The 24,950-nt window shown below is 38.7% G+C and overlaps 1 protein-coding gene and 1 pseudogene across 3 annotated transcripts in view; both read right to left on the reverse strand.

The window, feature by feature from the left end:
- OXR1 (oxidation resistance 1) overlaps window positions 1-24,950 on the reverse strand; it is a 364,732-nt gene that overhangs the window by 123,117 nt on the left and 216,665 nt on the right. The gene's annotated exons all lie outside the window — the stretch shown is intronic.
- Window positions 4,601-5,162, reverse strand: LOC115506492 (annotated as a pseudogene).

Below are 24,950 nucleotides of genomic sequence, written 5' to 3' on the forward strand. Positions count from 1 at the left end.
GCTATCTATATTTGCATTATGTTTGAATATGAACAAGAAAGCTACAAAAACACACACATAGCCATATCAAACACACTTGTGAACTGGTATGTGACAGGTGCCTATATAAGCAAACATCTACATCTATATATGTGCCATATCTACACAAGATACAGATTTCCCAATGTTTTGTCATTTGCTCTTTCTTATTTGCTCTCATTAGGAATCTGATAGGAGCTAGACGTGACTCACTCATCAGTTAAGTGTAGTTGTTTCAGGGTTTTGTAAGACCAACTCAATATTTTAATTGGGTTCAGACCTGTCCATTAGGCGTCTGATGTACATAGTTTCCTATGAGTAGTACTGGTTCTTAGGCACTGCTTTCTCTTAACTGTCCATCACCTTTGGGATCCAGGTTGCTAAGAGCTCTTCTTTAAAAATACAGTAAAACCTTGACTTGTGAGTAACTTGTTCTGTGAGTGTTCCACAAGAAGAGCAAACATTTCTAATAAATTTTAACTTATGATGCTGAATGTCACATGATCACAACTGAGCCAATGGTTCTCTCTCTCTCTCTCTGTCTTGCTGAGGGATTGTGGGTGACTGTCTCCCATTCTCAGATGCTCTGTCTCAGGCTGTGGTGTTTGGCAGAAATCAGTGATTTTTCAGAACGTTGGAAGGTGCCCACAACTGGCACTAGTGTGTTTTTGTCACTTCAAAGCACCTATGGACAGTCCTTTGCTTTTCCAGACAACAGTAAGCTTAGGAATGCTCTGCTTCATTCTAGGTCATTGGATAGGTTCCTTCTTAAAGTTGCAAAAAAAAAAAAAAAAAAAAAAAAGAAAGAAATATTCCATTGAGTCAATAGACAGCAATGATTCCATTAGTGATAGTGCAAGTTGTCCTACACAATAATCCTCCTCTTTCTTGTCTGCTTCACACCAGCCATGAAGGTTTTCAAAGGTAAGTGCAGGTTAATTTATCTTTCTTTATATTTTGTATTTTCTTTATTATTGTGTATTACAGTATTGTAACCATTTTTATATGAATATTTTGGGGTTGTAGAATGAATCATCTGAGTTTCCACTATTTCTTATGGGGAAATTCGCTTTGATAAGTAAGTGCTTTGGATTATAAGCATGTTTCCAGAACAAGTTATGTTCAGAAACCAAGGTTTTAATCTATTTTTATGGGGCACCTGGGTGGCTCAGTTGGTTGAGCGTCCAACTCTTGATTTCAGCTCAGGTCATGATCTCATGGTTCATCATGGTTCATGGGATTGAGACCCACATTACTCTCTCTCTCTTTCTAAAATAAATAATACCTGTAATATATATTATTTATTTTATTACATTAATTTTATTTATATTATATATGTAATGTTTATCTATTTATTTGAGAGAGAGGGAACACACAAGCAGGGAAGAAGGACAGAGGGAGAGGGAGAGGGAGAGGGAGAGAGAGAATCCCAAGAAGGCTCTATACTGAGCGGTAGCTCAATCCGATGACCCTGGGACCATGACCTGAGCTGAAATCAAGAGTCAGATGCTCAACTGACTGAGCCACCCAGGATCCCCTATTCTAGATTATTTTTCTAGCTTAGTTTTTAATTTATTTTCCTGGTTTACATTTCTTTAATGTTTATTTATTTGGGGGGGGGGGGCAGAGAGAGAGGGAGACAGGATCCAAAGCATGTTCTGCCCTCTCAGCACAGAGCCCAACGCAGGGCTCCAACTCAGAAACCTTGAGATCATGACCTGAGCCGAAGTCAGAGGCTTAACCAACTGAACCACCCAGGCGCCCCTTTCCTAGTTTACCTTTTTTTTCTTTATATTATATCTGTTATTACAGTATGTAGATTAATGAATTTATGGTAATGTGACTTATTTTATTTTTTGAAAGTATTTTTAAAATTTTATTATGGTAAGAACATTTAGCATAAGATATACCCTCTTAAAATAAATTTAAGTGTACCATACATTATTGTTGACTATGATAATGTGAGTTTAAATTCCTAAGTGTGTTGGTTTATTTTTATGATATGGATAAATCTGCTTGATTACATCATCAGAGTTTGTTCAAATTGAGCTTTTTTTTTTTTTTGAAGTTGGTAGAGAAAAGACCCTTGACTAAAGGAAGATCTATGATAAAAACTCTTTCCAAGACTTGGGTAATTTTGGAATCGTGTGATCTTTCTATTTATAGATGTTAATTGTTGGCAGGTAGGATTATAAAAGTACTTTTGCTAATATCACATTACAATGCCAAGGATACAATCTTAACCTGAGATGTGAATTTTACTGGTAGTGCGCACCCTTTTCAAAATGCACTCTGCAGAAGACCAGTAAGAGCACTTCCCCTCTCAGGTGAAGTACTGAATGGGAAAAAACGGGGTCACGATGCTGAATGATGAATGGTGTCAGTTCTCAACTAAGATTCTCAAGGGGATGGATGAAGCAGAGGCGATTTCCCCTGGTCCGTAGAAACCCTCTAGCTTCTCTAGGAGAAAGGTTGCTTGTCAAGTATTTAACAAATTTTTTTCTTAACGGAGGGAGTGTTTCAAAGAGATTTTGAACTGCTTATAGCAGCACTTACCGTTGGATACATAAAGGGTATTTTAAGTGTTAAGCTTCATGGAAAAGAAATGCCTCACAAAACAGCTGTTAAGTTTAATATTCATAAAAGAGCTTTTACTAAAGCAAATCAGGTAGCCTGTAAAAAAACTTAATGTGGTTTACTGAACAACTACATGTTTGAGGCAAGCCTGTTCTAAACACTGAGGTTACAGTGCAAATGCAGCCATCTGTTACACACAGCCTTTTATTTATCATTATTATTTTTTTTATGTTTATTGTTGAGAGAGAAAGAGAGACAGAGTGTGAGAGGGGGAATGGCAGAGAGAGAGGGGGACATAGAATTCGAAGCAGGTTCCAGGCTCTGAGCTGTCAGCACAGAGCCCGACATGGGGCTGGAACTCACAAACCGTGACATCGTGACCTGAGCTGAAGTCTGACACCTAATCAACTGAGCCACCTCGGCACCCCTACACACAGCCTTTTAAATTCTCTTCCTTGTGCACATACTTTATGACTAAAGAAAAAATAAAGTCTCTTACAGTTCTGTGCTTTTGGGAAACATGTCACATATTAAGCAGGGAGCAAATTTTCCATTCTGTTCCTCCCTCCTGTTACATTGCTCAGCAGTCTGCACTCAGTAGTCAGCATCCCTCCCGCGTTCTCTGGGCTACATCAGCTAACGCAAGCTTTGCAGAGTGATGAACAGTTAAGGCTCCGGAGCCAGTCTGCCTGGGCTCAAATCTCTGGTTCTCTACTTTCCAGACATGAGGCCTGGGGTAAATTATCAACCTCTCTGCCTCTCAGTTTTATCATCTGTGAAACCAGGATTTTAATAGTTCCTAACTCATAGGGCTGCTATCAGGATTAAATGACTTAATACATACATGGTACATAGAACAGTACTTGGCCTATAGTAAGTACCCAATAAATGCTAGCTTGTTAAATTATCATGAAGAGACAGCTATAAAAGCATGTGTAGAAATCTCACATATTGCCTGCCACGTCAAGACAAGCCATGTTTGTACAACATTTTTTATAATGCAGAAATTGATTAGGATGAACTCTTCAAAACAAAGCTCGAACAAACAAACAAGCAAAAAAGCAGAATCAAACCTGTAAATACAAAGAACAAACATGATGGCCCGAGGGGTGGGGGTGGGAGACAGGCAAAATTGGTGAAGGGCAGTGGGAGCTACAGGCTTCCAGTATGGAATAAATAAGTCACAGGAATAAAAAGTGCAGCACAGGGAATATAGTCGATGGTATTGCAATCGTGTTGCACAGTGACAGATGGTAGCTACACTTGTGAGCACAGCATATATAGAGAGTTGTTGAATCACTATGTTATATACCTGAAATTGGAATATCATGTGTGACCTGTATTCAACATTAAAAAAAAATATCTTCTCTTTTCGGGCACCTGGGTGATTCAGTCAGTTAAGTGTCTGACTCTTCCTTTCAGCTCAGGTCACGATCTTGCCGTTTGTGAGATCGAGCCCCGCATAGGGCTCTATGCTGACAGCAAGGAGCCTGCTTTGGATTTTCTCACTCCCTCTCTCTGATCCTCCCCCATGCTTGCTCTCTCTCCCTCTCTGGATCAAAACAAATAAATATACATTAAAAAAGATTTTCTCTTTAAAATTTATTTTATTTCATATTTTTTATGTTTTATTTTAATTTTTTTAAAAATTTTACTTCCATTAGAGTTAACATAGAGTGTTCTATCACTTTCAGGTATACAACCTGATACCTGTGTTGATTCAACAATTCTATACATTACTTGTGTTCATCATAAAAATTAAGTCTCAATGCCTTTCACCTATTTCACCCATCCCCCCACCATCTCCCCTCTGGTAACCACCAGTTGTTTATCGTTAAGAGTTTGTTTTTTGGTTTGTCTCTCTCTCTTTTTTTTTTTCTTTGTTCCTTTTTTGATTGTTTGTTTCTCTCTCTCTGTCTTTTTTCCCCCAAGGAGTTTATTTCGGCCAACCTGGGGACAGGGAGGCTCTGCATCTTCAAGAATGTGTTGGGTCCCTGGCAGTGCATTATGGCTTGTGCTGGGGACGCAGGACCCAGTGGGGCAGCGGGAACTCGATCTTGGAGTCCCGGAACTGCTGGGCTGAGGGTCGGTGGCACTTGCTGGCTGCGATCTCCTCCACCTTCGTGACCTGGATCCAGTGAGCCCGGCGCGGTGTGGAGCGCCCGCCCGTGTCTCAGTAGCGCTGGGTGACAGCGCCTGCCGCGGTCGGGTCCCGGTACTGCCGGTACAGGTTGTGGGCGCCCCTGCCGGAGTCAGAGCGCAGCCAGGTGCTGAAGTCCCTCACCCTCAAGGGGATTTCTCCAACACCTGTCCACAGTGGACGATTTCCCCCAAGACTTCATCTTCTTCAGCTGAGACACGAAGCACCAGAAGCGGGACTCGGTGACAACATGATCAGGTGCAAAGATTCGCATGTAATAGAGGGGTGGAGTGCGGCATTTGGGGGTGGGCAGGAGGCACCCCACTACCTTGTATTCTCCCAGTGTGCCCAAGGCCTTCAGGGCGCTCTCTCTGCTCTGGCTGCCACCCAAGAAAGGAAGTTCTTGTTTTAGTTTCTTAAATTCCATATATGAGTGAGATCCTACGGTATGTCTTTCTCTGACTTATTTCAGTTAGCATTACACCTTCCAGATCCATCCATGTCGTTGCAAATGTCAAGGTTTCATTTTTTTTTATGGCTAAGTAGTATTCCATATCTTTCTCCATTCATCTATGGATGGACGTTTAGGTTGCTTCCACACCTTGGCTACTGTAAATAATGTTGCAGTAAACATGGAGGTAAAAATGTCTTTTCAAATTAGTGTTTCCATAATCTAAAAAAAAGCTTTTCTGGTCTGGTTTGGAAAATTAAAAATTATCATGAGAAGAGATAAAGAAAGGAAATAAAAGAAAAAATGCAGATCATCGTGATGAATGAGTTTTAAGCTTGATTTCAAGATCCTACAATAAAGTCTACAGAAGAAAATGAATGGTTACATGCATAAGAAGCTATATAGTACATGAAGATTATTATATCCTAAAAGAATTATGTTAAAGTTAACGTCTGATTAAAATAGTTATATCAATCAATGGTGCTGTGGAGACTGCCTAATAGCATATACTTTTAACTTTTTACTTTGTAAATTATAATTATTAATTATAAAATATGAAGAGTGTGCCTTGAATATACTGTTTTCATTTCCATATGATGTTCTGCCCCATTTTGTCTTCTACCCTTACTTATTTATATTTATTTTACATGAACTTGAAGAGGGTATGCTTATCAGAAAGATTTTTCAGCAAAAGGAAGACAATCTTTAGGACTATGGACATCAAGAAGGGGAAACAACAAAGATCAAGAAGAGTAAAATGAGCAAGAAAAATGATGAATTGATTAGAAACTGATGAAGAAGAAAATAAAATGGAATAGATATTTTAGAAAATAATTCAAGCTGTTTTAGTCATGTAAGTCAATCCTGGAAAAAAGTCAGTTCTCTTGAAAAAAACAGAATGACCTTTTTTGTTGTTTGCATTTTTTTTTAACCATACAGAGGTATGTAAATTAAAATTATATTATATTTGGTCTATGTGCCTAGACCATGTGCCTAGAAACTGACATAAAAACTGGAATTTATTATTTTATTTTATTATTATTATTTTAAACTTATTTATTTAAATTCAAGTTAGTTAACATACAGTGTAGTATTGGTTTAGGGAGTAGAACCCAGTGATTCACCACTTACATACACACCCAGTGCGCATCCCAACAAGTGCTCTCCTTAATTCCGATCACCTATGAAGCCCATCCCTCCAACTACTTCCCCTCCAGCAACCCTCAGTTTGTTCTCTGTATTTAAGAGTCTCTTATGGTTTGCCTCCCTCTGTTTTTATCTTATTTTTCCTTCCCTTCCCCTACGTTCATCTGTTGTGTTTCTTAAATTCCACATATGAGTGAAATCATATGATATTTGCCTTTCTCTGACTGACTTATTTTGCTTAGCATAACACACTCTGGCTCCATCCACATTGTTGCAAATCAAGACTTCATTTTTTTTATTACCAAGTAGTATTCCATTGTACATATGTACCACGTCTTCTTTATCCATTCATAAGTTGAGATAGTGTGGCATCGAGTTACTTTACTTATTAAAACAATGTATTACACTTCCTGACAAAAGTCACTGCTTTAGTACAAAAGCAAAATACTCTCCATCACTACCTAAAGGCTAGAAAGGATCCTAGATAGCAGCTTAGTTAATTTTGGAACAGCCATTTGGAACAATGGGGAGGGGAGGAGGCAAAGAGAAGAGACTGGGGTGTCCAGGCTGTTTGACCAGTGATGCTAGTTCACGCAGGACAAAGGTTTTACTCCTCCTGCTGTCATCTTTCTGACACCACACTTTCAGTTCTCTGGGGTCTATCCAATTCGGGGTCAGTAATCTTCAGGGCAACATCTTTGCACTTGGGAGACTCCTTCACCTTGTCCTTGGTCCTCAATATCCCTTCTTCCCCACAAAATGCAGTCCAGTTTGTGTTCTCAGTCTAAGTACAAAATCATGAGGACAACTGAAATCGATACCCAGACTAAATTAGACCTGGCAGAGTGGATTCACTGCTCACAGAGTGGATCATAGGATCCAGACCTAAGAACTCCCTTCCTTCCTTATCCTCTTGCTAACTGAGTATAATAATACACATAGGCCTCTTGGCTGAACACCAAGCATACTCCTGGCCTAAGGCCTTCACACTTGAAATTCCCCTTTTCTTAGAATGTTCTTCCAAGACATTAGCCTGACTTTGCTTCACCATTATATTAAATCCCTGTTCATATACTTCTTCACTAGAGAGGTCTTCCCTGATTACAGTACCCAAGGAAACACCCCCTTGTACACTTTTCTTTCATGACACTTACCACTGACATTATACATTTATATGCTTCTGAATAACCACCCCCACTAGAATTTAAACTCTAAGAATGTTCCTTGCTATATCCTCACATCCAAAACAGCCTCTAGAACACTGTAGGAGGCCAGTAAGTATGTGTCCAATGACCCAACCAGAAGTTGCTAGACACAGAAGTTGCTGTGGAAAACCATATTGACTGAATGAATATGTACACACCTGATGCGAGTTTCAAAAACATATTCATAATAATCCAATTTTTTGTTATTTTAAGGGTTGATTCTAACTTTTGATTTGATCAGACTTAGAGTGTCATGAATGTTTCCTTGTGTTGGTGGAGGAGATGTGGTAAGGGAAATGGAGGAAAGGATCTAGTTTGGTACCAGAAACAATGAAGAAATTCAGGTTAAAGGGGGACCTTGTAAAACCAATTGTGGGAAGGTTAATTTTGAATTATCTGTGAAATGTCCTAATGGATATGGTTAGTAAACACTTGAATTTATAGGTCTATTGTTAATTATAATCTTCTTGGATGGAAATCTAGATTCACGCATCATTTGCTCATCTATGTAAATTAACATTGCTTAGGACAAAGGTATGCTCATTATTCTTTACATAGATTCAACCACTGTAATATTTTATCCCATTTCTTTTACATTTGTGTTTTCTTTCTCTTCATGATATGTAAATATATATATGTATACATCATATATATATTTATATTTATATACATACACACAGTGTATATACTTGCTGAACCATTTGAGGGTAAGTTACATGCATCATGGTCCTGTGTCCCTAAATACTTAGGTATACTTCCTATGACTATGGATGAATATGCATATTTTTTAATAACCATAGAGTTGTTTTCAACCTCAATTTCACATTGACATAATACTTTTATATGACCCATTGTCAGTATTCCAATTTTGAATAATGACCCAATAATAACTCCAGACAGCATTTTTAATTCTCAAGTTTAAGGTCAATTTCTTCTGCTATGCTTAGCTTTCACAATTACACAAAAATCTAAGAAAACATCTAGTAGTTAATTTTGTTTGCATTTTCCTACCTATAAAAGAATAAGATTTGAAAGGATACTTCCTTACATTACTGAAGTCTATTTCTTGCAGCTTTTTACATTCTATGGTTCCATACTAAAAAAAAAAGGGGGGGGGGGCAGGGGAGCCACCATGTGAATAGAAAAGAGTTGCCCAAACTGACCTCTCTATAGTATTTGCTTTGATACTTTTTTAAATGAGCAATAAAGCTTCTTAATGTCCCAGACAGCATTCTTCCTATCATTAAGATCACCTAGTTTGAGTTACATTATTTGTTTTTCTCTCTTTAAGAAAGTAACTGATCAGGAAAGGATGAAGAGTAGTGGTGGAGGGGAACAAAGTCTGTTCATAAAGTATTGTTTGTGATTAAGCATGTGTTCATAAAGTATTGTTCGATACTTTAAGAAGTATCGAAGTCAGCTAGAGCTAATTCACTAGGTTGTCAGTAAAAGTTCAGAGTAGGACAACATAAACCATCAGCATTCCAAACCTAACATGAACAGAGTGGCACAATGGAGGCTTTATTTATAGGAATCCTTTCGCACCCACTTACAAAGTTGCTAAACTGGTTTCTATTTCCTTTGTGGGTGTTTTGGTAAAAGAAGAAAAGCATGTTTTGGCTTGTCACTGAGAGTTGATCTCTAATGGAAAGGCAACAGATTTATCAGGATTATTTAACTTCAGAAGAGCCTTAACATGGGTAAAACCCATGCACACATGGACAAATAACTTCCTTCTCACACCATCCGTTTTTTTTTTTCCGGATGTAAGAAATGCACCTGGATTTATCTGCAAGCCATGTCAATGGCAGAGGTTTAACAAGTCCTAGATCTTCGAGAAAAAACAAAAACAAAACCAAAAACACACCAGCAGTCCTTAGCTGCCTACAGAAACCACCACCAGCATGAGCACACATATGTTTGTCATGAGGCTACTGGAAGATTTGCTGCTAAAATACATGCTGCTTAACAAAACAGATGCCTTAAAAACAAAGTCAAATGGGAGGGCTCCAGTGTAGTGGTAGAAGTAGGGGCTTCGAAATCAGATACATCAGAGTTTGAATTCTCTCTCTGCCGCTTACTGTGTAGTTTTGGCTGAATTATATTCAAAGCTTTCTAACCTCCAATTGCCTCACTAATTAAAAAGTAGAAATAACATCTACCTGCTAGGGCATTAAATTAGGGTTAAATGAGATATTGCATGTGAAATGTCTAAATACAATGTCTATCAAATGGTAGGTGCTTAAAAATAATTCCTTGAGCCCTTCAGTATGTTGACAAAAATGGATATAATACAAAGTGGGATTGATTTAAGGCCAAAGGTATGGAAAGGAGGGACCTGAGGCTTCCTGGGGGTATTGGCACATATCAGTGAAGGGAGGAAAACACGAGACAATTAGGAGGCTCCACCTATAGTCCTGACAAAGGTACAAGAAGCTTGAACTTGGATGGCACTTGTAAGAGTGCTACGGAGCACAAGGGCGGCAGAGCCTAATTGAAGTCCTAACAACAGAAGCTGCATGCAAGCTAATGGATAAGGAGTACAAGGGTGGCAGGTGTTTTTGTCTACATGCCAGAAAGAGGAGCGCTGCCCTTGCAACCAGCAGGGAGGAAGGATGGTTTGAGTCAAAGGCAGTCATTTGAATTCCGGAGATATTTCAGGGACACACAGAATATTCAGGAGGAGGTTCCCAGCTCAAGCTGGACATGTGGTCCCTTAAGCTTGACAGAAAGGTTAGCATTCAAGTTCTACTTTGGGAGAGTCAGCTGCATAGAGGTGAGTTGATACCATAGCAGACGATATCCTCAAGAAAGAAGTGTGAAGAGAGAACAAGAATGCTGTAGACCACGTGTATTTAGGTCAGATGTAACAACACTCTTCTTTTTTTTTTTTTTTTCACCTTTAAAGGCAGAGTGCCAAAACTACTGTTTGTAAAGGGTTTTGAAATGGAGTGAGGAGGGCTTTGTACTTATCTGGTTTCTGGGACATTGGTCAGCTGGCATCTTGTTGAACAACAGAAACCATTCAGAGAGGGTTTCTTCCTTTTGGGGGGGTAAGAATGGCAAAAACCGACACAGCTCCTGTGGGTTGATTTAGTGGCAGGTATTCTGGTATGGTAGGCAGAACAAATGACCCTACACGTGTCCTTGTCCTAATCCCTGGAACCTGTGAACATGTTCCCTTCCGAGGCAAGCAGGAATTCAGCTTGCAGATGGGATTAAGGGTTGCTAATTAGTTGGCCTTGAGATAGGAAATTATCCTGATGGGACCGAAGTAATCACAGGTGTCCTCATAAGTAGAAAAGGGAGACTGGAGAGTCTGTGGCTGAGTGATGTGATGTGAGAAAGACTTGACTGGCCACTGCTGGCTTTGAACATGGCAGGGGGCCTCTACAAGCTAGAAAAGGCAAGAAAATGGATCCTTACCTAGAGTCTCCAGAAAGAAAAGCAGCCCCACCTACCCACATAGCTTTATGAGAAGCGTTTTGCACTTCAGATCACCAAAGCTATAAAATTTTAAATTTGTGTTGTTTTTAGCCACTCATATTTTTGTAATTTGTTACAACTGCAACAGGAAACTAGTAGATCTGCTAAATACTTTATATGCCATATCTGAGGCAGGACCTATTATTATCCCCATTTTATGAAAAAAATGGAGGCTTAGGGAAGTTGTATTCTGCTGTGATACCAAAGCCCATGCTCTTAACCATTATTTTCTCACCCTCCCAATTTTCCCAAAAGTCTAGAGAGGTCCCTCAAATTACCATCTTTCTTTCTTAGAAAGTTCCTTAATAGAGTTCTACTCAAAGATACTTATGTCATGACATCAGGGGACAAGAATGGATTATAATCACACATAATAAAAACAATATGAGTATTTACTTGTTAGGATGACTACTTTGTAATGGTTGCTTTCAACCAGGAAGGAAAAAGGGCCTTATTGCAAATAACTAATTTCCATTCCTCGAAGCTTAGTGTTTATGTCCTTTCAACCCAAATGAGAAGTAGGAGATAAGATTTAAGGTTTTTAGGAAGCTCTTGTTCACAACATTAAATCCTAGCTATTTCTGTCCTGGCTCCTCCCCTACAGAAGGTGGTTGGCTCAATTACAGCAGGCTATTAGGCAAGCCTAGGCTGAGTCTTGTTGGAGAAGGAAGAGCTTCTGACCCATACAAATAGACCTGAGACAGAAACCAGATTAACAATGTCAAAAGCCAGCCACACCTCGCCCTTATGTTTTAATTCCTGTAGTTTTAATTTTGATAAATAATTTTTAAAGTTTTAGTTTTCAAATGTAAAATACGACAGTTTGTGTCTTTATGAATTGTACAGTGAGCGCTTCTAAAAGCTTGCCTTCCCTAGGGAAATCTTTTCCTCACACCCTTTCAGCGCAAAGGGATGATTTTACCCTCGTGCAAATTAAAAGCCCCAGGATCTCACCTTCTTCAGCTTGTAAGATTTCCAGAAATCTATGCCAAAGAGAACATTATGTAGTGTCTGCTCTACTAGCTGATTATAATTTGATGTGCCTTTTTACCCAGAATGACATCCTGTGACCTCAAATCCTTTGTGCAAAGAGATGCATGAATCATACACGTACACGTGTACATGGGCCACACAAACATGCTCACATGCTTATGCACATACAGAAGCAGCTTAAACCATTTCTGAAACACTTCCTTCTTGGTATAATCCTCCGCACATTACATAAACTTTCTGAGAACCACTCTGTGAGAATAAACAAGGAAAACTTATATAGCAATTATCAAAGAGTAGACATGTCTTCTACGTTATTGCAAATAGCTGTACAAGCATTTCTTAATCAGCTGTGTGCTGGAAAGGCAATTGACAGTGTTAGTAAAACTCTTCCTCTTTTCTCTTTGTCCTTGGTTTAAAATCATGCAATCCAACACTTCAGTAAATAAAGCAACAGAGTTTTTTTACTGCTTCAATTTCTGCAACTATTCCCAGAAAACAAATGGATGAGTTCATAAGCATGATTTCTCATGCTGCAAGTCTTGAACAATGCCCACAGAATTTTATAGAAAGCTAAAAGCTAATATCAAATTTGGTGGTTATCAACAATACTGTACATGACAGAAAAGGAAAAGGTGGTGGCATCTAAGCATTTTTAAAATTCATGTAAATATGCAGATTTGTCCCACTAATTACATATTTTGTGTTCCCTGTTACAAGATGGTACAAAACCGTGAGCATAGGGAATAAGTTTTATACTCTCTCCATTACAAGCAATGCTTTGTCCTCACATAGCCATATTTTCCCTATTTTTGTAGTTCTTGGCTATTAACAGCCTATTTTTTTCAAATAACTTGGTAGTCCACGACTGTGGAACACAGCAAACCTTCAGGAAGACAGTGAATTCAGGAAGAAAAGCACAAAAACAGGAGTCAAATATTTGGCTCAGAAACTAATTAGTTGCAAAACCTTAGGTCTTTTAAATGAAATTTAGTAAATCCTTTCCTGTTCTACCACCTATTTTAGCAATATAATTAACCAAAATAATAAGATCAAGTATTGATCAGCACCATCTGTAATTCAGAATAATTGTATTCCATTTGGAATGACCAGTGATAATGTGACCACATGGAATACCAGCTTACACAAGGGTGATTTTTAAGTCAACAAGGAAGAGCTAAGAAACATGTATTGCCAAATTTATGATTGAAAAAAATTATTAAGTCTTCCATACACATGGTATGCATGGTTTGGTGTATGCACCACATGTGGAAAGTGCATAAGCACAATCAAGTATCGTTTAAGGAAGAACAAAAGGAAAGTCTATATGCAGATGTTTGGACACTCAAACCACATTGCATTTAAGATAACTATGAAACCTTAGTGGTGAATGGGATATGGATGAGGAATTACAAAGTGTTTCTGTTTGTTTGTTGGTATACTCACCTTTTTAATTATGTTATTCATAGTAAGCTCTATAATGTTAGATTTACTTATTGTGAGGGTTAGATGACAATAATGGCGGCACATTCTATACTTTATATGAGGTTTGAGTCTGAGTAAGTTCAAGGTGATATGATTTCACTGCAGCTACATGTGCACGTCTAGGGATGTCATCCAAGTCTAACATTTTCTACTTGTTGAAGAGATAGGCCTATGTTGGCATATTTGTCTTCATGACCCTTTCCTCGGGCTGATTATACAATGAGGTCCCACCTGACACTTGACTCAAGGGTTGCTCTTCCATAGGCAGACAGTCTGGGCAATCAGAACTAAGAGATAAATTCTGAAAATCAAAGACTATGTAGAGTTAGGGCCTAATTGAAGTCATAACAACAGAAGTCACATGCAAGTTAATGGATAAGGAAAGAAACTAGTCTATAAAGGAGAATGGAAAAGACTGGGAGAGAAATGTGAAAATGAGAGACCTTGGGGAAGCAGAGAAAGAGAGAGACAACCTTGACTCCTGACTTTCTAGGACCAAGTCCTGTCTCCATGAAGCTGTGGGTGTTGATGCTTGCCCAATGATTATCATCTCTATCTTTTTTTAAATATGACTGGGTCAGTTTTAATTTCTTGTGACTCAGCCTTGACTTGAAAGAACACTACTACATAAACAGTATGAAACACACTGTGGGGAAATTTATATATATATATATATATATATATATATATATATATATATATATATATATATATATATATATATATATATTTGTTTGACCCTTACTAAAGCTCTGAAAGAATATTACTCCTAGGTGCCTAGGTGGCTCAGAGGTTAAGCGTCCAACTTCAGCTCAGGTCATGATCTAATGGTTCACAAGTCTGAGTCCCATGTCAGGCTCTGTGATGACAGCTCAGAGCCTGGAACCTGCTTGGGATTCTGTGTCTCCCTCTCTCTCTGCTCCTCCCCCACTCGTGCTCTCTCTCTCTCTCTCAAAAATAAATAAAAAATTTAAAAAAATATTTAAAAAAATCACTCCTACTTTATAGACAATGAAAAGGAAAAAGGAAGGTTTTGTTCAACATTGTAGAACTTGTGTCCAACTGTAGGATTTTCAACTCAGGACTGTCCATCTCCATTATGCCACACAACCATCACCATTACACCCAAAGATAGTTTCTTCTCAGTAGCTGATCAGGTTCCTCCACAATCATAAATGCTTTCGTTTGCCTGGAATACCTGGAACCATGCCCAGAATTCCCATAGTGGTCATGCTTCCTTACTCAATAACGCTACGGAACCTAAGCTGATGTTAGAGGTCTTAGCCTTCACCCCAATTTTGTAAATCTGATGGTTCTGCATACAGGGATTGGGCATAACGGGTAAGTGAATCTTTCTGAAAGCAGGGCTATTTCAAAGAATCCTAGGTGAAAGAGTTCCAACTAACTTTTAAGTACACTGAGGGTAAGACCATGTTTGTGCCTGGTACATAACAGGAATTCAAATATCTAGAATGTGCTGGGTAAATTTTATGTGTTCACTTGGCTAGGTGATATGTCCAGCTGTTTAGTCAAATACCAATCACTATGTAGCTGTGAAGGCAATTTTCATGTTATTAACATTTAAATCTGTGGATGTTGAGCAAATTGAGTTAAGCTCCATTAATGTGGATGGGTCTTAACCAATTAGTTGAAGGTCGTAAAAGACAAGACTGAGATTTTCTGAAGAAGAAGGAATTAAGGCTCAAGACTGGGACACAGAAACCTTTCCAGCTTGCCTGTCCTGTCCTGTCCTGTCCTGTCCTGCAGAATTAAGACCAAAGACTGCAACATCAATTCTAACCTGAATTTCCAGCCTGCCAGCTTGCCCAACAGATTTCTGGTGTGCCAGCTCTCACACTGCATGAACCATTTTTTTTTTAAATAAATATCAATGGAGACAGAGAGAAAGAGAGAGAAAGATTATATATATTTTATGCATTATATGTTTTATATGTACACATATATAAAACATAATGCATATAAATAATACACTATTATTTTATATTATGTTACTATTACGTTAATCAATATATTAATATCGTAACATACAATTCCCATGGTTCTGTTTCTCTGGAAGACCCTGACTAATATTTAAGGTTTGCTGAGCTTGTTGGAGTGGACACACTGGATTCAGGAGAGGCTAAAGAGGAAAATATAATTTCAAATTTGTAGCCAGTCCTTTGTAAAGGTGAAGGTGGAGTACCTGAGTAGATGGCACTGTCCTAAGATCCCAGAATATCTTAGTGAGTTATTCAGTACAAACCTAGGGCCAGAGCCTAGGCTGGGATGGGGGGGTGAAGAGCTCAACAGCTGTTCGACCTTCCCAGTTCCCAGACGTGTTAGAGAGTTGGAAGCCAGATGAGGGTTATTAGAACAGGCTGCAGAAGAAAAGCAAAGGGCCCAGCAATGTGTCAAGAGGACTGAGTCTGAAAAAGAAATCCCCTGTGGTGAGGAATTGTGGGTAATTCCCTAGGAACAGTGGTGACTGATACTGAATCTGATACTGAATACTCTTTCCTTTTTTTTGCAGAAATCACTTTCACCATGTCTTCTCTTCCACTCTCCTACATCCAATAAAGTGTCACTCTTAATGTCGTTTTAGTTGTGCTTTGAGGGGCCAAAGGAAGAACGTGGGGTCTCCAGTTTGAAGCAAAGTGGGCCAGTGAGCAAGGTTGTGTACCCAGCAAGTCCAGTTAAGAGGGATGAGCAATGATTAGAAGTGATAATGGCAGAGAAGCAAGTTGCACATAGTCTGATTCAGTGACAGCTATTCTTGAAAGCAGTGGATGTTCAATTGTTTATACTTGGAAGAAAAACAGTTTAGATAAGATAGAAGGCTAAAGGTTACAAGTAATACCTGAGAGTAAGCATTAGGATAAGATAATCCTGAGGTTAAACCCTACCCCACTGTTGACCAAAGGGTGATCTTGGGCAAGCTCTCTCTCTGACCTGTTTCCTCATTTAGAGAATTGGGCAACTTAAAAAAAAAAAAATCTTTAAAATCTTCAACAAGATAGTACACGTAAAGCACATAAAAGACTACCCGGCACATAGAAAAATACTCAAACAGTAGACATTATTATTAACAAAGAGACAACTGTAGGTCTTTTAATATGGTTTGCAAATGCCATTTTAGAACTCACATTTGTCCTTGACGCTCAGCTGTGACAGGACTTTCCCTCTGAAAGCCAAGCTTTCTATCTTCACAGCATTCTGACTTCACCAACAGGAAGTCACAGTCCTTTTGAATTTGTTTTTCCCTGATCCATTTTTAAAAAGGTGTTCGAAAACATATTTAAAAGATGGCTTGGGTTTTTACAAAAGTGTAATTGTTGGTTTGAGGTCAAGTGTTATGACATACAATTAGTACACTGTATAAGCCTGGTTTTTCAAAATTTTTCTATTTAATCCCTGCAAATGTTTCAGTTACTCTTGTTCTTCATTTTTTTTAATGTTTATTTATTTTTGAGGGAGGGAGAGACAGAGACAGAGAGACAGAGAGACAGAGTGTCAGTGGGAGACGGGCAGAGAGAGAGGGAGACACAGAATCGAAGCAGGCTCCAGGCTCTGAGCTGTCAGCACAGAGCCCGATGTGGGGCTCGAGCTCACGGACCGCGAGATCATGACCTGAGCCCAAGTCTGACGCTTAACTGACTGAGCCACCCAGGTGTCCCTCTCCTGTTCTTGACTTTTAAAGTAATTTCAAGGCCTTTTTTTGTAAGACATTTTAAAGCACTTTTTAATTAAAATTTAAAGTTCTGTTAAAGTTTTAATTGTTAGAGAAGACTACATATTCAATATTAAACATCTGGGCAATACAAAAAAAGTAATAAAATAACAACCACCCATCCTAAGCCCATCACCCACAGGGAACCATTATTAAACAACATACAACCTAATACACTGAACACCTTTTTAGTTGACAATTCTTGAGATATACTGCAGAGATTTTAACCGATAAGTTTAGCTCAGAAGGATGATAGTATTATCTACCATATACCATTTTAAAAATGTAGTTAAATAGGATGAAAAACGTTAGCCATTTTTTGTTCTTCCTTTTGTATGTAGAAAAACTATATAAAAAGTTTTTTACACTCTGTTTGGAAGCTAATTTGATGACAAGGACACATCAAGACTTCCTGATTTTAGGTATAATTTGGGGAAATATATCAGAAAAAATTCCCATATTTTCATAAAGGATGACTGTCTTAATGGCATCAGTCTATCTCCTCCTGGTGCTTACTAATGACAGACCCTGACTCCAGTCACATGCTGTTAGAATAGAGTGAGGGGGGCCAGGTGAGGCAGGAAAGAACCAAAGAAAGCAAAATCAAAGACTGCAGCATACCTTCATGACACACAGGCTGTGAAAAATTAATAGAGAAATGGATTTTTTTCACCTTTAAATTGGCAAAGATGCTTTTAAAGTAATAATACTCAGCGGTGAAAGTGAGGTCAACTTCTCATATACTATTAGAAGGAATGTAAATTGGTCCTAGCTTTCTAGAAGATGATTTAATACAGTTGAATTTATAAGACCATAAGAATGTTCATGCCCATCAGACCCAGTAACTCCAGTTCTGGTGATTTACTCTAAATACGAGAATCATAACGACAAATACCATATGATTTCACTCATACGTGGAATTTAAGAAACAAAATGAGCAAAGGGAAAAAAAAAGAGAGACAAACCAAGACACAGACTCTTAAAATATTTTTTATGTTTATTTTTGAGAGAGACAGACAGAGAGACAGAGACAGAGACAGAGCATGAGTGGGGGAGGGGCAGAGAGAGAGGGAAACACAGAATCCGAAGCAGGCTCCAGGCTCTGAGCTGTCAGCACAGAGCCCGAGATGGGTCTCAAACTTATGAACAGTGAGATCCTGACCTGAGCCAAAGTCAGAGGTGCCCCCCGGACTCTTGACTATAGTGAATAAACTGATGGTTATACCAGAATGGAAATGGATGGAGGCATAGGGAAAATAGGTGATGAGAATTAATCACTTGTCATGATAAGCACCGCTATGGAATTGTTGAATCACTATATTGTATACCTGCAACTAACATAACAGTGTATGTTAAGTCTACCGGGATTAAAATAAATTAAAAAAAGAATATTCACAGGGCGCCTGGGTGGCTCAGTCAGTTGGGCGGCCGACTTCAGCTCAGGTCATGATCTCACAGTTCATGAGTCTGTGGGTTCAAGCCCCGCGTCGGCTCTGTGCTGACAGCTCAGAGTCTAGAGCCTGCTTCGAATTCTGTGTCTCTCTCTCTCTCTGCACCTCCCCCCGACACCTCTCTCTCTCTCAAAAGTAAATAAACATTAAAAAAAATTAAAAAAAAGAAAAGATTATTCACTAGGAAATCCTTCATAAACATGAAAAGAATAAATCAGTTTAACCATACATAATAGAGGAATAAGGGACTTGCCAGAAAGATTAATATACAGTGGAATATTATGCAATCACTAAAATTCATATTTTTACTGTTAAGTCGATAAAAAGTAAAATGAACTGTACTATCATCTTAATTTTAAGACAAAAAATCATATTACATATATACATGCATATATATATATGCAAATATACATGTTATATTTATATAACTACCAACTTGGTGAAATATAATATTTCTAAAATTGAACACCATCTTCTGACCCCACCCTGTAGGCCAAAATGTCCCTCCTCTATTCTTTCAAGATTTAGTAAATGGCACTACCATCCACTCATTTGCTCATGCCAAAATCCTAAGAATCATTCTTGCTTATTTCTTTTATCCTCTAAATCCTATTTATCAGCAAGTCCTGCTTCACTTCCAAATTTATTTAAAATCTGTCCAGCACTCTCTCTCTGCCATGTGAGGATGTAACAGGAAGGCAGCCCTTTGCAAACTGGGAAGAGTGCCTTCCTCAGACACCAGATCTGCTGGCACCTTGAGCTTGGACTTCCCAGTCTCCACAACTGTAAGAAACAAATGTTGGTTGTTTAAGCCACCTATTCTGTTATACTAGCCTGAACTGGCTAGTACAGAATTCTTCTGTATCTTCCATTCCATACTTGGCTCTGGATGACGGTATGTTGCATGGTACATTTTCTTTTTAAAGCTTTTTGTATTTTCTGAATTTTCTACACTGACAATATGCTAGCATTCTCCCTCTGCAAAAATCTAAAGTCATGTCATCCTTCTGCTTTAAATCTTTCCATGGTTTCTCATCATCCTAGAAAACTCCAGACACCTAGTGGCCAAAAGTCCTTCTATGATATGGCTCCCGCCTGCTTTCAGCTTCTCCTCCCTTCAGAGAACTTTTAAAATTATTTTGTGTTTTGTTCATTTACCACTAGAATGTAAGCGTAAGTAAAGCAGAGACATTCTGCCTTGTATCCCAGGACCTAGCTCAGAGCCTAGCACCAAGAAATTGCATATGTGTTGGGATGAACAAATGCTAATGGAAAATGGGCCTTTCTAAGATCAGCCTGCATACCATGAGCAATGCAAGTAAACTTGAAATAATATAGACAAATATGAGGACCCTTTTTGCAGTTATGGAAGTAATTGTAGCACCCATGAAGCAAAGAGTTAGAACCCTCAACACTGACAGACTCTCAAGTAATAATCACAAAAGAGAGAGGCCTATGGGACTCTTGCTGATAAGAGCCATCTACTGTTAAAGTTCACAAATCATTGCTATTAATATCCTCAACCACAAAAGAGACTACTTTTACTACCATTGCTGATAAAATTGATAAAAATCTTGGCAGCTTCAAAAGTTAATACGTTCTTGTCACTGGAATTGTTCCAAAAGAAGTGAACAGCCACTTGGCAGGAATGTTCAAGAAGGGATATGAAGCTTGGATAGTATGTTGGAAGAAACTGCTGTTTGGGTTGGGCTAAGTCATAGGGTAGCAAATTGGGGTACATAGGCCACATTTATTTTGCAGATGTGTTTTTTTTTGGGAGATACAATATTTACTTTAAATTGGCTTGAATGTCCTTAGATAGGGTATAAGCTCTAGAATTCCTGTGGTTTCTATCACTTCTATTATTTGCAGATGATGGATATGGTCATTCACGAGCTCAAACAAGCATGTGGGTTTGCCACCCCTGGACTCTCTAAGGTCTTTTTCAACACCTGACTATAAAGGACAAGATGCCATGTTAAGAGAGTTGTTGAAATGGAGGGATGTAAGCTTTACACTAAGAATAATCATCACTGCTTGACTTTCAAACCCTTTCTGTACTCTTTATCCTTGGCATTCTAGCCCATAAAATCTAACTCTCATTACTTGAGCTTGTGGCTCACTTTGAAGATTTTATCTGTTGTCAAAATATTAACTTAACCTTTTCCAGTAAGAAATCTGATAACAATCCAATACATCTGTGGACCAAAAGATAACAAATCTTTTTGTTCCTGGTTGAAGAATAAATATGACCCAGTTCAGATATTTGAAGAAATACATATGAAGTAAGAAGTCTCTCTAATCATGCAAATATTGACTTCATCCTCGAAGTTCTTTTTTATTTCAGGGCATTGAGTTACAATGGTATTTTATTTTTTTTAGTGAACATTTTAACCACTGTGGTGGATAGACTTCATGTCCTACCGCTCATTTTTAGTTTCAGATGCTGAATTACTGTCTGATGAAGGGATGCTGACATTTCTTCTTCTCAGTAATAAAGAGCAACTGGGAAGAAAGAACAGTGTGTGTTGTGAGAAGAAGATAACACTATCCTCTTATTTGCCTTTCAGCTAGCATCCTTAATGAAAGAGGTCTTCTTTTTTTTTCCCTTAGAGAGGGAGAGAGAGAAAGAGAGAGAGAGACAGAATAAGCAGGGGAGACAGGCAGAGGGAAATAGAAAGAGAGAGAGAATCTCAAGCAGGCAAAGAAGTGTTCACACCTGTGCCTTCCTGAGCAACGTAGGAATCAGGTATGTTAGGTGTAATAACAGAGGCTACAGGCAAAAGAAAAATGTCTTGAGAAATAGCTTAAACTAGTGACAATCCTGGAGGATAAATGAATTTCACAAGTCGTGTTATCAGCTTGATCGTATGTGACCCCAATTAGCCAATTATGATTCATAATCCACAGTTGATACTAACCCAAATATAATAGCATTTGACAGGCAATAAATAATACATTCTTCACAAAGTCATGCTCAATTTAAGGCAGTTACATTTACTTAAAACATGAGGTACCTCCTGTTAATTTTCTGAGTATAAGATATCCCACAGTTTTGAATTAAATTTTTCAGACTATATTCAAAGGTGAAATTTATACTAAAATTTCATCCTGACGGTATTACACTAGATTATATAAATATAAATATTAAGCACTTCAAAGTTAGCAACAGTTCTGCTCATGAGTTTTGTTTTTATATTTTTATGCTTTCCAAAAATAGTAAAAGGAACTAGTTGGAATTACTATATAGCTATGTAACACATAGCTTAAAAACAGTTGCCTTTTAAATTTTGCAACTTTTGGTTCACTTAATACAAAATATAAACATAAGTAAAAATGAAAATATAACTTCAGATATACATGGACATTTTTTGGTTTCATGGGACACACTTGTGTTACCAGGGGTGCAATTTCACACATTAACGATAATCCCTTTGTGAACTCTAAATATCATGGATTTGCAGAAATGCAGACTTGCCTAGCTTCCTGATTATTTTTAGAAAATGCTCTAAAATTAGGAGATTAAAAAGCACATACAGTAAGGGCTCAGACACTCAGCATACCCATCTGTGAATCATTAACACCGTCATTTATAATGGTCTTTTCTCTTTGGTCTAAATTTTATTTATGATTATGTTGAATATTTATATATTTTTGGTACTGACAGTTGTTTAAAAAATTTGCTTTCAGTTCTTTCCTTCACAGCATTTCAAACAGTTAAAATTCTACATTACAAAAACAAAAAAACAAAAAAACCCCTGAGGCACAGAGTGGTAGTTGAAAATTGCCCCTTTCCCTTGTACTTCTCTGAACTGCATTTGTTGTTCTGAATATTCAGGCAAGCAAGATCATGTACACATCCCGTCTGAGAGCTTTTTCTATGTTTATATATGAGAATGTCAGGAATTTGTGTCAAAATCAGAATGCTTATCAGTTTTTCAGAACTCATCACGAAGACTCAGAGTAATGGCTGAAGAACTCTACGAGATGCTCTGATCTCAAGCCATGCCCCTGGCATTACAAAGAGGACAAGTTCTGTTAGGGCACAGACTGTGTATAAACAAGAGAGAGTGAGAGGTGGCATGATTCAATGGAAGAAGAAGCATCTGGGCTAATGCCCTGTTTCTGCAACTTCTGTGTGACCCTGGGCTTGTGAGAACCAAATGAGACAGTATGGGTCAGAGAGCTTCATCTACACGAAGTCCCTTAAAAAACCTCATGTACCAACCAAATGTCCAAATTAAATCATTCTAGTGTACTCTAGTCTCCCCACGGGAGCCGGCAATCTGCCACTATTATACCTGGGAAGAAGTGATCCAGGAGAAGAAGTTCCCAAAGTTCTATTTCTACTGGAGTGAAAAATTAAAATAACTAGGCAATGTTGGTATACCCTCAGCCAAACTTATGTATGGCAGGCAAACTGGACTATGGTGCCAATCTCTCTTTGAGTTAATGTTTACTGCTAATTGCTCTGATCAAGGGAGTCGCAACCATGAACAAGACATCTGTGGATATTTTCCACCCATATGCAAGATCTATGCTTTGTTTGCAAAGAGAAGATGAAGCGGCAGGTAACTCTGAAAGGAGCCAAACTCCAGTGAGCAAACTGGGTTTGTTTTCATGGAAAGAAAAGGACAGTCACAATAGGACTAAGAAACTGCCAGATGTAGGAAAGTAATTACCAAACTAGAGGAGTTCTAGAGATACCCAGAGAAAGAGGGTTACCTTCTCTTCTGTAGTGATGGAGCCGTTACAAATTAATGACCAGGTGAAAGCCATGGAAGGCCTTGGACTTGGAGGATTTTGAATGGGAGGGTCTAGAATTGCAGCTTCCTATATAGCTTGAACAACTGATTAATCAAGTTCTTTATTCATCAGCTGAAAGACCCATAGGACCATAAACTGCATGAAGAAGTGGGGATACAGCGGTGGAAAAAGACACAGCCTCTGTCCTCCAGAAGCTCACAAAGAAGCAATCACAGAAGGACCAATGAGTACTTTGATAGGGATGACCATAGGGTGCTGGGGAAACATGGAAGTGGGGGGCATTGATTTCAGCTTTTGTAGAATCAGGGAGGTCTCACCAGAGGAAGTGATGCCCAAGTGGAGACCAGAAGGATCTTTTGAGAGTGGCCAGTGACCCAGAACAGCATGTGCAAAGGTCCAGAGGCAGGAGAGCTCAGCAAATGAGGAAAAGGGAGCAGCTCAGTATGGCTGGAAAGGGACATTGACAGTACACAGTGAAAGGGAACTTGACAAGAGATGGCGTGAAAAGGTAAGCAGAGACGGGATCATGAAGGGCCTTGTGAGTCGTGATCAGAGGTTTGGGAGATGGGGAACCAGAGGGAGGCAATGAGGAACCACTGAAGGGTAAGTACCTGAGCAAATCTCTAAGCTTCATTTCTTCACCTAATAGAAATAATTCTACTTGCCTCACTGAGTTACAATGAACATCAAACAAAAGTATACGGAGGACTCTGTAAACTATAGCGCTTTATAGAAACATGCTGTAACGTTACTCCTTTCCTCACTGGAAAAATACAAGAACCGAAACCAGATGTTCTTTAAGAGGTTTATTTTGGGGCGCCTGGGTGGCGCAGTCGGTTAAGCGTCCGACTTCAGCCAGGTCACGATCTCGCGGTCCGGGAGTTCGAGCCCCGCGTCAGGCTCTGGGCTGATGGCTCAGAGCCTGGAGCCTGTTTCCGATTCTGTGTCTCCCTCTCTCTCTGCCCCTCCCCCGTTCATGCTCTGTCTCTCTTAGTCCCAAAAAATAAATAAGCGTTGAAAAAAAAATTAAAAAAAAAAAAAGAGGTTTATTTTGTATTAAATGTGTCTTCCCCTCTTTACTTTAAAGATATGTATTCTATCAATACATACCACGTACCAGTTCTTCACCACTTAGCTTATACTGCTTTGTTAAGTGGAAACAAAAAGCAAAACAGAGTGGGAAACAGTAAAAAACACCGAGCTTCCCTCTGCGGGTCATTGCTCAAAAGTCACGTGCGGCCCACACTGACTTGCCTATTTTTTTTTTTTTTTTTTATGAAATTTATTGACAAATTGGTTTCCATACAACACCCAGTGCTCATCCCAAAAGGTGCCCTCCTCAATACCCATCACCCACCCTCCCCTCCCTCCCACCCCCCATCAACCCTCAGTTTGTTCTCAGTTTTTAACAGTCTCTTATGCTTTGGCTCTCTCCCACTCTAACCTCTTTTTTTTGTTTTTCCTTACTTGCCTATTTAAAAATACAGTGTAGGGGCGCCTGGGTGGC

Source organism: Lynx canadensis, chromosome F2 (genome assembly GCF_007474595.2).
Source record: "Lynx canadensis isolate LIC74 chromosome F2, mLynCan4.pri.v2, whole genome shotgun sequence".
NCBI lineage: Eukaryota > Metazoa > Chordata > Mammalia > Carnivora > Felidae > Lynx > Lynx canadensis.